The sequence below is a fragment of the Xiphias gladius genome, chromosome 1, assembly GCF_016859285.1.
Source record: "Xiphias gladius isolate SHS-SW01 ecotype Sanya breed wild chromosome 1, ASM1685928v1, whole genome shotgun sequence".
NCBI lineage: Eukaryota > Metazoa > Chordata > Actinopteri > Istiophoriformes > Xiphiidae > Xiphias > Xiphias gladius.
Genome location: NC_053400.1, coordinates 34,489,601 through 34,498,500, shown reverse-complemented (window position 1 = coordinate 34,498,500; position 8,900 = coordinate 34,489,601). Strand labels below are relative to the sequence as shown.

The following is an 8,900-nucleotide window of genomic DNA, read 5'->3' as shown; positions in this document are numbered from 1 at the left end:
ACGGGGAGGAAAATTCAATTAGGAGTCCATCCCATCCCGAGTCATCACAGCAGCAGCGGCGCTCGCTCGGCTTTTTCCTGGTGACTCCTGTCTCGTCTCTGCGTGAATCAGCAGCTCTCGTCTGGATTCTGGCTTCGTTTCCTGACCATTTTCCTGTAGATGTGCCCCGCGCTTTTTCTGACGGTTGAGTAAAAGTTCATTGAGAATAAAAAGCAAAACCCAAAGAAAAGTAAATTCCAGAAGATTCACAACTAGACGGTTTTTCTTTCAGCCGATGACGGAAGTTGAAATCTTCTTCCTGCAGATTTGCACCGATGTGATTTTATTTTTCAGATCAAATAAGAATAAGAATTCATGAAGAGTTTCCTTTACAGACTTCAGGTTTACTCTTTAAATGCTTTTCAGAGGTTGAGTCCAGTCTGTAGGTGAAGTTGTTTCAATTTGTTCTGGTTTTATTGTCGACATGAGAGATGAACTATTATAAAGGAATTTAATTATTCATTCTTTTCTATGTTTTGCTATTATTATCATTATTATTATTACTATTATTGCTGCATAATTGAATGGAGAAGTATCAGTTCATCACAGATGACCCTGATGACTTTAAATGAACTATCCATGATATTGATCTCGATATTGATATTGGATCGGTTGGTGCTCTCTCTCTCTCTCTGATATTTACATTGAATGTAAATGTTTGCGTCTGAGTCCACGAAGATGAAGGTGAGAGTTTAGATTTTAAAGCTTCTCTGTCATCCCGCCGGAGCTCTACGATTGGTCGCACAGTAGCCAATCGGACAGCAAGAAGTGCCACCACGACGCTGTAATCTTAACCGTGTGATGCCAATAGTGAAATCCTAATGATCCCATGTAAAAAGCTGCTTTCCGAGCATGAGATGGTCGTATCTATTTGTTAGAGAACCGAGCATCGTTTCCACGTATAGTTTCCATCAGTGTTTTTCTTCTCCTCTGTGTATCTGGGTGTCAAACTGCTGCACACAGATAAATAAAGTTGTACTGAATTGAATGAAACACTGCAGGTTGCAACACTAAACTTTAAGAGTCATAAATATTCGACCAGCTGTCAAGTCATTAGCAGGAGGACGCTCCGTGTGTGTGTGTGTGTGTGTGTGTGTGTGTGTGTGTGCGTTTTCCTCGCAGCCACAGACTGGGTTCTGCAGAGACGCCCCCCCCCCCGTTTATGTATAAAACCTCAGTGTGGCTCTTTCCTGGGGAGTTCGGCCCCATTGTCCATCCTCGGACAGTTTGAAGACGAGAGAAAAATTCAAGAGATTTAAAATGTTAAACTGATACAAAACTGATCAATCTTTTAAAAAATAAGGTGTTTCAGATTTAGAAGGCTACAGCTGCTACTGTAAACACATTGAACCTACATTCCAATAAGCATCGGGTTGGATCCAGTACGAGCAGAAAGCCAATATTAGGACTTGGATCTGGATCACGGGGACCCCCCTATCATCCATCTCAAAATCTCGTTATCCTTGAATGACACAAATATTTTGAGGAGTAATTCCTCTTCTGGTGGTGCTGCTGAGGATCTTTGAGGATCAGGTAGCTCTTGTAGTTTGGTGAAGCAGCTGAATGATTATCTGTAGCTACCGTGTGTGTGTGTGTGTGTGTGTGTGTGTGTGTGTGTGTGTGTGTGTGTGTGTGTGTGTGTGTTTAAAATGCAGAGCAGCTGCAGCGGTGGCGGCACTTCAGCACGTTCCTCATCATCCACCAGCACTTCAGGTGCCGTCAGAGGAGGAAGACCACACACACACACCACACACACACACACACACACACACACACACACACACACACACACACACACACACACACACACACACACACACACACACACACACTTGTACTTCTATCTCTGTGAGGACACTCGTTGACATAATTCATTCCCTAGCCCCCAAACCCTGAAACCAGGTCTCAACCCTCAAACAGCCCTTTAAACTTGTGAGGACGGGACAAAATGTCCTCTCTCTGTAAACTCTGTCTAAAACTCAAAGTGGTCCTCTCAAGATAGAAGTTTACACACACACACACACACACACACACACACACACACACACACACACAGAGTGTCCACGCTGACCTGAAGCTGCAGAAACAGACTTCAGCTCTCCTGCGCCGTGAGTTGACGGAGGCAGACGAAGAGCCGGTCAGTTGCGGCTCATCCTCTGGGGACCATGAACTCTGACCAGTGGACAGAACTCGCTCTGCTCCGGCGTCAGACAGACATCACCAGCCTTAAATAAATGCTCCAGACTTCCACTCCGCGGGCTTGAGAGGAGGCTCTGAACACATCTGGAATTCAGAGGATGCAGCTGTGAGTTCCGGGTCCAGAGCTTCAGGACCGAGGCACCAGCAGTTGGAACCACAGCAGTTGCTGCGATGCAGCTCATGGGGCTGATTAAGGAACTTTAGAACCCTTTTAAATGGCTGCCATTTACATCAAAAATCAAACTCTCTGGAGCCATAACTCGGTCAAACCTGAACACATGAAACGCGAATGTTTAGATTCAGCCTGATTGCTATTTTCCGAGGATATCGTTGTCTCTTCTGTGTGTTGAGAATAAGTGTTAAAATAAAACCTTCTCAAACCTCGTCTGCTGTTTCAGGCACTCGTGTTTTCACCACATTCATTTGCAGTCAGCGGTTTTACATCGACCTAAACCCCCGTTGCTTATGTTGGTGATGTAAACAGTTAAGTGTGCTAGCAACAAACAGTAGCTGCATTCGGTCATATTTTTGTAATTGTGATTGTCCAACCCTGTTTCCTAAAAACAACTGATCTGCAACAGCAAATATATTTTGTAGGAAATGTAACTGCAGCGTTTCCAATGAACACAATGAGGAAGTGCTGCTAATTTACGCATCTGACGAGTCACAAATGCGTTGGTACTGAAGGTCTCAGTAACAGGTTCACAGTCAACCTGTTTGTTTTCCACCTGTAGCGACTCCAGCATCAGTAAACTGGTCTACGGTTCTGTTAAGACTCTCACAGCACCTGGTTCAGGTTCAGGAAAGATCCTGGTCTGGTTCGATACAGAAAAACTTCCCAGTGACTTCGGACACAACCTGTTTGTTTACACTGAACCAGAACCACCGTCTTTCCTGGACCTGAACCTCAGAAGGGACTCTGGATGTGAACCCGGTCTCTGAGGTCGCAGTCCTGAAATAAACTGCCTCTAAACACGATCCAGCCAGTGACAGAACGTATTCGCTGTTGCAGTTTAGTTGTATAGAAACGTAATTTCTAGGAGACGGGGTTGGGTTGTAACACAACAAACATGTAAACAGACGTGTTGTGCCTCCGTTTCTCCGGCTGCTTTTTTCATCTGCCAGTGAGGAGCTTCACCTGGAGGGTGAACACCTGGGAGGTTCGCTTTCAACCCTCCAGTTCCACCCCCTTACTGTGCAAGCACCCGACAAACCACCAACCGGCAGGAGTCACAAGGACAACAACAAAGTCAAAAATCCCTCACTGGCTTCCCAGACACCCTCCTCACTCCTTATACTCAGAGTAGCACAGCGAGCGTCTCGACTCGGAGACTCTGACGAAAGGAGCCTCAGGGACGTCAGTGAAACATCACACAGAAACACATCGCACTGACCAATCACATACGAACAAGTGTGGATTCCTGGTAGGGAACTTTCAGCCCATTTCCACCACAGCAACTTTCCCTGGGAACCAAAAACCTTTTGAGGAGCCAAGAAACTAAAGCTGCGTTTTGACTGCAGGCTAAATTTCGTTCCAGGTGTTCAGGAACCATCGGGGGTGGAGTCTGCACATCTGAAAATAACTGATCAAAACGCAAACGCAGCTCAGAAGGGGACGTTGAGTTCCTCTGGTTCCATAGTTCCTGCAACCTTTTGGTCCAAAAGGTGTAACTTAAGCTCGTAATGTCGCTGTCACTGTGATAACTTTGCAGTTCCAGTTGTCAAACCCTCTCTCAGTCTTCAGTCCTCTGCAGGGTTGCTGGCGTCTGATAAACCTTCAAACTCGTGGATCAGTTGCTCAGACTGGACGACAACACACTGCTAGTGTGTGTGTGTGTGTTGTGAGTGAAAAGCAGCAGGTTACTGAGGAGCTTCCCTCAGGTCTTGACCGGAGGCCTGGAGCTAAACGGGGTCTGAACCGTGTTACCTCCTGCTCAGAAAAAGTCCGTTTCTATTAAAAGACATTAGTATTAAAATGTTTACAGTCTCTGTTTTGTTGTTGTTTTTCCACCGTGTTGGTAACCGTTGGTAACCGTTGGTAACCGTCAGTAACCGTCGGTTACCACATATCATGACAAGCTCAGTGTCCAGGCATCAAGCATGAAATAAAGAACCTGTGTGTCTTTGATTATTACTCTGCTGTTGAATCTCCGAGCGCCGCCGAGCCTCCATTTTGTGATGGATTAATGACGCCCCCCCCCCCCGCTGCCTACAACCCCCCTTCACCTCCACCTACTGCCACCCCCCCCAGTCAGAGCTGGCGGCCTCTATTAGAGCTGCTGATTTATCAGGAGGACGAGAGAATTCACAATAATGTAAATCTCTCAGTTACGCTGTTTGAATATGGAGCAGGAGCAGGACAACCTCCAGACAGTCAGCTCACGGAGACAGAAACATCAGCAGTTTCCACGCAGAGCTGGATTTGTGAAAACCTGAGTCAAGTCTCGTCTCCCTCCGCTGCTGCTGTGTGAACGTGAGCTGATAAACAGCAGGTGGAGCCGATTCTCCAGGCGCTGCCGTTAGACCGCCACAGAAGAAGAGGACGCGGCGAGACGGGGTCGTTAGAAGAGCTGCAGTCGAAGCTGAGTCGATGGAAAACCACGTGGAGAACGTGATGGAACCTGATGTTCCTGTTGGTTCCATGTGTTGATGTGAGGAAGGTTCCAGCCTCCTCACGGCTCCTCACTCACCTGACGGTTTCCTCTCTTCATGCTTCATGGACGTCAGCCTTTAGTCACCAGGTCTGTTTACCTTTGGCCTCTTTATCCACAGAAGAACAAACACTTCATGTTTCAACTTTTTCTCAAATTTCTGCTGTTTCCACTGCTTTTTTTAAGGCTCATAAAACAGGTGGATGGAAATGCAGTTTCCGTTAAAGATCAACATGAAACTTTCCTGGTTGAATCATCAGGACAAACAATGAACAACCGTGTTAGAAAATATCCTATTCTCAGAAAAATAAATAAATAAATAAATAAATAAAAGGTACAGGGTAACTACCACTCCCAGAATGCCTTTCACTAACAAACATCCAATCACAGAGCTTCCCGTCGCCACGTAACGAACTGCCCCAGTAAACAACACGCCTCACTCTTGAACTGATTCTGACTGATCAGGGTAAACGCCTGCACTCCTGAGTGTAACGTGTCACCATGGTAACCAAATGATTGACATACATTTATTTATATATTATACAGATCGACGATAAGAACGCTTCCTGAACGGTTCACAAGCAGCAGATGAATTTATTGGTAGTTCAGCCTTTGAATTCAGGGTAAAATCACGGATCTACTGTCGTAAAATCTGTTGGACGACAAAGGAACCACCAGAGTCCAATTGGAAAAGGACCGAGACCGTCCTCTAGAGGCGGTCTCGGTCCGGCCCTTTGGTCCACACCAGCGTTCGACTGGCGACTTTCTCTCCGGCCCAAATGAACCGAACTAACGGGGCAAACACGTCAGAGTCGTTTTAACGGAACCAGACAGGTAAAGAGTGAAAACACCAGAAGAGGGGCCTCAACGCCCTCAATAATCTGAGCAGTTCAGGTGGTCATGTGATTAACTGGTGCATAACCCCAAACCGGTCTGTGCTAAAATGACCACAAACCTCCAGACAGACCGGGAACCTGCAGGTCTGAGGAGGAGGAGCTCGGTCCGTCTGCCTTCAGAGCAACAAACCAAACATTTCACTGAATACGTCCTGGTGGCACTGCCCTTCCTCCTGCCTCCGTGTTTGAATGTGAACGCTCAGAGGTCAGAGGTCAAACGCAGACTCGTGAGCGTCTGAGTGTGTGATTTACCTCCCGCTGTTAGAGGCTCTTGGTCTCCGCTGATGATCCTCACCCCAGAGTCTGCTCCGGACTTCATCCAGCTGAAGTCCCCTTCGGCTCTCTGCATGGTCTTCATCTGGAACCCACACGAGAAAACCGTCGCTTTTATCACCGTCCACCACAGGGTTCCCACAGAGATGTTTAAATAAAGTTTAGAGCTGAGACAATCAGTCGATTCATTGATGAGTCAATTAAAAGAGAATTAAATCAACAACTACTTGGAAAATTAGTCACTTTGACCTTGTTCAACTGTCTCAAATGTGAGGATTTGCGGTTTTTCTTGGTTTTCTTTCACAGTTAACCGAGTATCTTTGGGTTCTGGACTGTTGGTCAGACAGTTGCAGATGTCACGTGGGACCTTTTTCACTTTATTTGGACATTTTCAGAGGATAAACAATTAATCCTGCAGATAAATGGCCGACTCATCAATAATAAATAACGATAGTAATTATCAAAGATCGATCCGTGAGGTGATAAAACGACAGATATTAAACAAAGGTCATCTTGACTCTAGAGAAACTCCACTCAAACTCCACTAAACATGTGTGGCAGCAGTTGGGTTATTTAGAAAAAAACTTCTCCGCAGTCTGGACTCCGAATAATTGCATGACCCCACACTCTTCCCTCTAGCGCCACCCCCAGGACAAACTTTCCAAGTTTAGCTCCCCCTTCGGTCGGACTGTGGGAACAGACAAATCGTCAGGATGCTGTTCGTCCAGACTGTGGCTCTGGGGAACTGTGCACCCTCTGGGGGGCGCTAACGGGCACCGGGTCACTGAAATGGAAAGCTCGTCTTCTGTCACGTCGGAGCTTCTTCAGCAAGGCACTAACAGCGCCGGTTCAATTCCCAGCAGCGTCTGCTCCGTGTCTGCTCCCGTCACACTCGAGTGACTCTGCGTGCAGGAGGCGATCGCTTCAATTAAACCGCCGATTAAGCAAATTGGAGGCTGATTAGCAGGCGAGCGGCGGTCTTCAGGAGAGCTGCTAATTAGTGAGGCGATTAGCGCCTGGAGAGCAGCGACTGAAGCGTCAGCACTCGTTAAGAGCCACTCTGACAGATGATTACTGCGCCGGGCTGCCGATACACCAGCTCATCACAGAGGAAATCACAGCCTGGAAACAGCCGTACACTTTAATACGGAGAGCTGAATGGAGCGAGCGGCGGTTCAAGTACCGGCACCGTACAGGAGGATTTTCCCTCTTCTCATTTCCCTCTACGTTTACGGAAAACGCCTCATGTGCTCGTTTGCTCTCAACACATTCAACTGTAATGTTTTATGCTCGGTAATTTCAAAATAATTTCCTGGGACGTTTCCTGGAACGAGCCACTGACACTGAAAAAGGAAAATGTTCTGAGAACAGAGTTCAGCCAGTCCAGTTTAGAAGCTGTAGTGGTTTTCACTGGACTTTCCTTGTGAACCGTTCCACTTAAAGGCAGCTCCCAGAAAATATTATTTAACAGCCAAGTCGACTGTCTGGGGGTGGTGACCTCAGAACTCCTTCGATCCTGACCGTGGCCCCGGTGATATTAATGGTTCTGTGAGCGCTGGTCTCTGACGGGTCGACGGGTCTGATGCACCAGACTTTCATGCAGGAGACTTTCTCTAAACTCAAACACACGGTTTCTGTGCTCAGATTCTGTAGTGAAAATAATTTTAAAAACATACTCAGTGAATATAATCTGAGGCTTAATAGCAATATTCTGTTTCAGCAGTTTACGGCCAGAAATGCGGTCTACAAGAAGTCGAGAGTCAAAAACTCATTACTCATCGTGCCCAACGTCCTTTTCATCATCAGTCCCACCGGGGGACGTCTGATCGGTCCCAGACTCATCCTGCAGCAGGACAACGAGCCCAAACACACAGCCAGAGTCATAAAGAACTGTCTTCAGAGACCAGAAGAACAAGGAGTCCTGCAGCAGATGGTCCGGACCCCACAGAGCCCCGATCTCAGCATCATGGAGTCAGTCTGGGACCACGTGAAGAGACAGAAGACACTGAGACTAAAATCCACAGAAGAACCGAGGCAGGGTCCCCAAGATGCTGGAGCGACCTACCTGCCGAGAACCTGAAAAACTGTGTGCAGGTGTACCGAGGAGAACTGGTGCCGGTTTAAAGGCAAAGGAGGTCACAGCAACAACCGATCTGGTTTAGGTTTTTTCCTTCCACTGCAGTTTGGATGAAGTTCAGTGAGAAATGAAAACTGTTCCCGGTTTTACTTTAGAGAGAATCCTGAAACTTTGGCGCAGCAGACGACAGGTGATGCCGCTTGTAGAAACGCTTCTGAGCCGCTGCCCTTTGTCTATGAAATGCATCATATTTCATGAGCTAAGCAGATTAGCTGGACCTGCAAAGAAGGAAATGTACCTGTTAAATGCCGAAACCTGGTGAAGTAGAAGCTTTCAGTCGCTCTACAGATGTTTCACAGCTGGACGGAGATTCCCACCATCGCCAGCCGCTGAAACAGGTACATGTCAGGTACGTGTTAACCTGCTGCTGGTTAAACCCCCAGCTCAGCTCAGCTCAGCTCAGCTCAGCTTTACCTTCAGAAAGGTGTTTGTTATCCCGCCGCGCGTTCATTCATCCGGTTACCAAGACGACGTAATGTGCGCAGAATTTAAATGTGGCTGAAACCAGCCAACCGCAGCCCAGAGATTGATCCATAAGCCAATCAAACGGCCTCCAGTGCAGCCCGCCCCTGACACGTCGTCTGTCATTTAAAAAAAAAGACTGGCGGGAAACTCACCTGACGCACGAGGAAGCTGGTCCGCCGCGCGTGACGTTAAAACCCACCCGCACCAGGTGGAGTCTTCAGCCTCTCCCTCTTCTTCTCT

At 47.3% G+C, this 8,900-nt stretch overlaps 1 long non-coding RNA gene across 1 annotated transcript in view; it reads right to left on the bottom strand.

Moving 5' to 3' along the window:
• Window positions 1-8,688, bottom strand: part of LOC120796015 — a 23,827-nt gene extending 15,139 nt beyond the window's left edge. The window contains exons 1-4 of the long non-coding RNA XR_005708328.1: window positions 8,610-8,688; window positions 8,434-8,524; window positions 6,038-6,143; window positions 2,111-2,322 (exon numbers count right to left, since the gene is read on the bottom strand). This is a non-coding gene — a long non-coding RNA (uncharacterized LOC120796015). The remainder of the gene's footprint in view (window positions 1-2,110; window positions 2,323-6,037; window positions 6,144-8,433; window positions 8,525-8,609) is intronic.
• Between the last annotated feature and the right edge of the window lie 212 nt (window positions 8,689-8,900).